The sequence below is a fragment of the Phyllostomus discolor genome (assembly GCF_004126475.2).
Source record: "Phyllostomus discolor isolate MPI-MPIP mPhyDis1 chromosome 15 unlocalized genomic scaffold, mPhyDis1.pri.v3 mPhyDis1_scaffold_2, whole genome shotgun sequence".
NCBI classification, from domain to species: domain Eukaryota; kingdom Metazoa; phylum Chordata; class Mammalia; order Chiroptera; family Phyllostomidae; genus Phyllostomus; species Phyllostomus discolor.
In genome coordinates, this window is record NW_023397491.1 from 6890 (window position 1) to 13778 (window position 6889).

The following is a 6889-nucleotide window of genomic DNA, read 5'->3' on the forward strand; positions in this document are numbered from 1 at the left end:
CACCTGAAGATCTTTTTGTATCTCATAGCAAGTCACCTAGCAGGGCAGAAGTGGCAGCACAGGTGGATGTCCCCAAACTAGGACATGGGACAGACAGCTTCATTTCCTGCCAAAGCACCACCAACAACCTCAAGTAACAAGTTGGAATAACCGTCTTACAGGTAACCAGAATCACACTGAAGTAGGTCCAGCTTTGAGGGATTGACCCCTAAACAGATGATGTGCTGCAGCACTCAGGGTTGGAAGTCTATTATTGTGTCTTCTCCCCATAGTAGACAGGCCCAGGTGTAAATCCATCCCATTCAAGTACAAAAGAAATCAAGGCTAAATTACAAAAGCAGTGTGCACATGGCCCGCAATGGAAAGGAGGGCACAACAGGAGCCCCCAGCTCAGGTGAACAGGGGGCATATGCCAGTGGGTTCTGTAGGACACTCACTATATAAGTCCACCTTAAATGCCCAGGATCATAGTAGCTGTACCATATATAGAGAGGAGGACAGGGAGGTGGCCAAAATCAAGATGAAAAACGTTCTCCTAACTGAAAGAACAGAACTGAGAGACATTGAAATTAAGAACATCTGACAGTAACCAGAAGGGACTTGGGAGGGGATCATGAGAAGGAAAGGTAGAAGGGTTTTCAGGAACAACTATAAAGGGCACATGGACAAAAGCGAAGGAGGGTGCAATCAGCAGAGGGAGGTGGGGATAAATGTAGACAACTGTAGTTGAAAAACAATCAAATAAAAAATGAAAAATAAATAAGAAATGAACACTTTCATTTTTCAGTAAAGGAGATCATAAATATTCAGAAAACAATCAGATGTCACTACTACAAGCACTGATTCTAAAATTAAGTCGAGATCCAAGGTCTTTGAATCCTGTCACCTGTCAAATAGTAACAGTATAGAATAATCAATATATATTGCTGCTTAATGTGAATCAATAAAAATAAATTTACTGACATAATTACAAAAATATTAATCCAAACTCTTAAATTACACTTGTTTGCACTTAAAAAATATTTGGTGTTGTTGAAGAAGAGTTGTCTCCACTTTTAAAAATTAGGATTTACATTGTTTGTATATCTCAGTTGGTGGAGCATGGGCTGAGAATCAAAAGGTGGCCAGTTCGACTCCCAGTCACGGCACATGTCTCAGTTGTGGGCCAGGTCCCCTGTGGGACAAAATGTGAGGCAACCACACACTGATGTTTCTCTCCCTCTCTTACTACCTCCCTTCCCTTCTCTGTCTAATAAATAAATAAAATACATATTTTAAAAAATTAGCATTTGTTAAGTAGTGCACCCTGGTTCTGCATAGTGAACAGTGGTTATGTAAAAGACCACAAGTCAAATTGAAGCACACATTAGCCCCGCAGACCCTTGGGGATGCACACATCAGGCCTGCAGCAGCTACATGTGAGGATGAGGCCACATGCTGGGAAACTGTAGGAGACCCCAGGACATGTTATTCCTTAGGGTTCATGTGCAGAGGATTTTGGGGTTCTTGAGCTAAGTTTAGATTGTTCAGAATGAAACCCAAAAAACAAGTTCTTGGTAAAGTGTGCAGAGACCTTATCTAATGATTATGCCTGGTGAAAGGCCTGCGGTGGAAGGGAGACTGTTGCTCAGAGAAGCTGCCAGTAAGTCAGGTCAAGAAGGCACATTCAACTGTGACTCTGTAAGATGCTGCCTAGTATGTGAAAATGCAGAAGGTTGTGGCAATTCAAGGATCCTAGTTACAGAAAAAAATGCAACCACAGCAATATTATAATGTATAACTCTTCAGTATTATAATGCTGAACTCTTCAAAAGACACTTTTCATATAGAGTTATTATGAGAATGTTCCACTAGGTACAATAGAATATATCAATACAGGGGAATTTTCCACATTATTTAATTTCAAAGACCACCAAGAAAATACACTGCTAATGCCATAACTGCACTATATTACCAAACAACACATTGTTATCTATAAACCTGCATAAAGTTAGAGACATTAAAATGTTCTAGTATATTCACCTTTATTAATAAAAATGTAAGTTCACACATCATCTAAATAAAAAAAAAATGCAGTACAATTGTGTTACCTTTTCTCAACACACACACTGGAAACATTTGGGGAGTGTTACTGTTGTTGTAAGTTATCATCTCATACAGCAGTTTTCTTTGGTTTTCTACCTGGAGGCTAACTGTTGAGCAAACGTGGACGTACAACAATGTTATGCACTGAGGGATGAACTGCCCATATTCCCTAACATATCATGGGTGACCTTTTATTCCAACCATATCAACCAATATTCAACTATGACAACCATGAAGGTACATCAGGATTTTCATAAATTGACATTTTCTTAAAAGGAGGTTTAGAAAAGTATTTAAAAATTTCAACATTCCTGTGTCTTACCATCACGAAAAATAGCATGACTTACATTGTAACATACAACAAAATTCTGAGTAACCTTAAAACAGCAACCTCATTTAGATTTTTTTGTACATTGTGCATTATATTGTCCTCAGTCTTTTATGGAATGCAATTGTGAGTGGTTTTCACCTAATAGTGAATAGTTCTATGGGAAGTGGTGAGTGCACATGACTGACAGGGTCTGGTGTTGCTTGTCCACAGGTGTCCTGTCTGAGGTGCAGCTGCGGGAGTTGGGCCCAGGACTGGTGAAGCCCTCAGAGACCCTCTCCCTCACCTGCATTGTCTCTGGATTCTCTTTAACAAGCTATGGTGTGCACTGGACCCGCCAGGCTCCAGGGAAGGGGCTGGAGTGGGTCGGTGCTATTTGGAGTGATGGAAGTGCAGACTACAACCCATCGCTGAAATCCCGACTCATCATCACCAGCCACACCTCCAAGAGCCAAGCTTATTTTACACTGAGCACTCTCACAACCGAGGACACAGCCATGTATTACTGTGCCAGAGACACACTGAGGGGGAAGTCAGTGTGAGCCCAGACACAAACCTCCCTGTGGGAGGCAGGAGGGCTGGCCTGCAGGGGCCACTCAGGACACCAGGGGGTGCTCTCCTCTCACCAATCATAGAGAACAGCCCCAGGGGCAGGAGTGGACCTGGAGAGGTCTGAAGGAGCTCCTCTTGGAACCAGGGGTTTCCTCTCGGAGCTCACATCTGCATCCAGGGACCCTGCCTTCCACTCTGTGAATCTGGTTTCTGAGGTTTTCACTGCAGAAAATAAACAAGAAAGTAAACATGTTTGCAGATGAAAGATCACCAGGGACTACCGACCTCTTCTTCAGCAAGTTCCTTTTTTTCCCCTTTCTTAACAAAGCACATCACAGTTTATTATTAAATTACACTTAAAACCTGACTGAGGAGTGTTTGATCCAGAAGAACAAATTCTATGTTTGTAGTAAAACATAAGCTCATTGTGATAGCTCCTTTATTTGTGTTAGAAGAAGCCACAAACATTCCAAAAGTTTTTCTAATTTTGAAGTAAGCAAACTAGGGAACATGCATGAATGGACTGTACTCAGCAATGAAAATAATGATCAGGTAACACAGGAATCAATGCCCGTGAGTCTCCGGTATCACTCAGCGTGGAGTGTGCCAGGCTCAGAGACTCCTAAGGGGTGTGCCCTAGTCCTCACAGGTTCACCCCAGGAGGACAGGGGGTGGTGGGGCCTTCTGTGCCTTTCTCACTGTTACCAGGCAGGAAGCTGCACTCTGTGTAGACTGATCACACCCTCATTCTCAGTAGGGCCTGATGAATGGATGGCTCCCCATATGGACACAATCACCTCCAGGCTTCTGTGAATGCAGTGTCCACCACGAAGTCTACTGTTGTCCCGACAGCAGCTGCTTCCTCCAGGTTCCTCTGTCTTTGGTTTCCCCACAAGCACAGGACCCCATGGCAGCTGAGACTCCAATGATTCCCATTTCTTTCAATGGCTTTACTCCACACCAAGGCCTCTAGCACCTTCATACGCTGCTGGAAATGACTTCATCACCATGGGACTTGATCTGGACTTTACCTGGTGGCTGATTTCTAGGCATTTTCCTGAGAAAACTCTGACACAGGTTATTCACCTTCTGCTGGGGACAAAAATGGCTGCACTCCACACTCAGGAAGGAGCTGCATGCTCAGATCTCATTATGTGGCAGCTCTTGTCTCCATAACCCTAATATCCAGGTGGGTGAACCCTGTGAGGTAAGTGAAGGTAGGGATGTCAGGGACCCAGTGCCCCAGGAGGCTGTGTCCAGGACAAGGCCACCATCCCACGAGTTGGGTCAGTTGGACAGAGTTGGTCCTGTAGTTTGTTGGCAGCTGCTTGGATCTCACCCTTAGTGGCCAGCACCTTGTGGATGAATGCAGGACACTCACACGTTCTCTTCTGGAACAGGAACCTGTGACCAGGATCAGGCAGCACAGAGGCTGTGCTACTGAATGTGCCTGTCTTGAATGCATTTGCTGCACCTAGAATTGGGAAGGGAGGGTGTGTGCCTTAGTGTATGTTGTCTCGGTCTTATCACTGTTGGAATCTGTTCTGGAGTGAATTCTTCTTCATCGTCAGTGTTCCAGTTGGATCACCCCCAGTCCAAGTAGGACTTTTAGAACAACTTCTGCATTCTGACTAGGACTGAAGCCCTTATAGCTCTTCATGCCCTGAAACTGGAGTTGAAGCCCTGCCTGCCTCCTTTTGTTGTGGCAACAACTCCATGTGATATCCACACTTGACACAAGCCAAGCTGCTTGATAACCCCAGGTGCAGCGATGTGCAGCCAACCTCTGGGACACAACCACCCTGCATGATAGGATGCTTCTTTGGAAAGGCAGCTCACCTGGGCCTCCAACCAGCTCTGAGCAACTACCACGCTGCCCTCAGCAGGTGTTCCTGGATTCTGAGAGTCCTGATGTAAAAGGGACTGTGTAGTGTTCACTCAGTTGTGCCTGTGTCCCTTCACTCAGAATGGTGTCCTCAGGGTTCATCCATGCAGTTGCTTAGAGGAGGATTGCCTTTTAATTATACTGTAAAAATAAAAGAATAAAGTGAGTGAAATCCAGTGTTCATCTGATATTAAAAAGAAAAGTTATGTGGGAAACAGAGATTCAGTCAGGAGCCTAAATCCTGCCCTGAGCAGGGTGAACACAAGGGGTGTTTGTGATTCAGGTTCAGGACTAAGGGGGGGGAACTTCTATCCCTGCAGACAAGCTAAGTTAGCCTTTAGCTGCATGCAGGGGTGCAGAATTGAAGACTGTCTGCAATTTTCAGTCCAGTAGTCTAAATACATCTTCCCTGTTAGGTGTGCAAACAGTTGTATGGAATGCAGTGCTGGGGACCACTGCAAAGGTGAGTGTGCTGAGTCCACACTCTGCACAGGTTGGGGAAGGAAGACATGCCAGGTGGTTTGACTGGAATGCCTGCTCTCCCTCTATTTTAACATGACCCCGCCCCTGTCACCTTCTCACAGTGAAAGCCCACCACCTATGATGTGCCCACCACACATCCCTGAGTGGACAACTCAGTGTGACTCATTCTAGGCTTGAGTTCTACAGCAGACACCCAGATGTGAGTACATCTCATAATGGAAACTTCCATCTAGGGAACACCTGCTTCCCAAGTTCCTGCCCCAGTGCTGAAAATACCATCCTGTTGCCTGTGTCCATGAGCTTTGCTGACTCACAGACCTCACCTCCATGGGATCACACAGTGCTGGTCCTTCCTGATAGCTTAGTGCACGTGTTAGTGATGTACATTCACTGAAACTTGATAGAAATTTATTTGATTTATCATATTTCTGATAGAGATTTACTTGATTTAGCATATTTCTGAGAATACTTCCTGAGAAAGGGTTTTTACGTGATGCAGTTCCCCAGTGTGATAACACATGATGACAACATCTACACAGAGGATAAACATGCAGTGCCTGAACTGACTTGGTGGCACACATACCTGACACATGCTTGGGAAATTGAGCACAGGCCCAAGGTCCTGTGAAAATGAGAACTTTCTCAGTACTCTTCTAGGTAGGAACCACCTGTAACATTCCCAAGACATAGAAAACCAATCACATGTTCTCCTCTGTCCTTGAAACTAACTGAAATCTTAGTAATTATGGGGTTGATGGATTGAGGACATGAAGTCCACATGGGGAACATCAGCACAGCTCCTCCATGAATGATGCTAGAGAAGACCACCTTTGAATGGGAGTCTAAGTAATGTTCCGCACTGTCTGAGTTCTCACCTGTGACACCTTGGTCAGTGTGGGAATGTCCATGAAGGTAGAACATGAAAAATAAATGAAGGATGAGATGGGGGTTCCTGTAGCAACTGAAAGGTGCACCTGTGAGTCCCTGATCAGTGGATCTGTCTCCCTGTGTGATATGAGGTCTGAGGTCCATTGGGCAGGTGGTAGAAGGGAAGATATTCATCAGGATGAAGCATCCAGAAAGGATGAAAGGTCATTGTGTCTCTCAAGGAGCAACCCATCATCCACTCACTCAGGAAGTCACACCCAGGACTAGAATCCATGTATGGACCCTGCCCATGTGGAAGAAACAGAAAATAAAATGACCTGGAGTTCATTACCATGAAAATCATCAGTGTGTGTATGTGAGTGATTTATAGAAGAGCAAATGTGCAGTGGGATTAGGACCACATGCAAGGATCCTCAGAAAGGACCTTCACTCAGATGAACTGGAGGACATAAGACACTCTCAAAGCCCCCGAGAGCTTCTGGACTCAGAGGTGTCGGATGCATCAGTGCATCAGGCAGCTGCAGGGAAGAGGCTCCCTGATGATTCATAGACCACTGGGTATGGGGCTCCCTATAGAGTCACTGGGGTTTACTACAGGCAGTCTCTGTGCCCAGAGCTGTTGAAGCACATGGTGTCCCTGGGGGTGCACCCTGAAGTCAGCACACAGC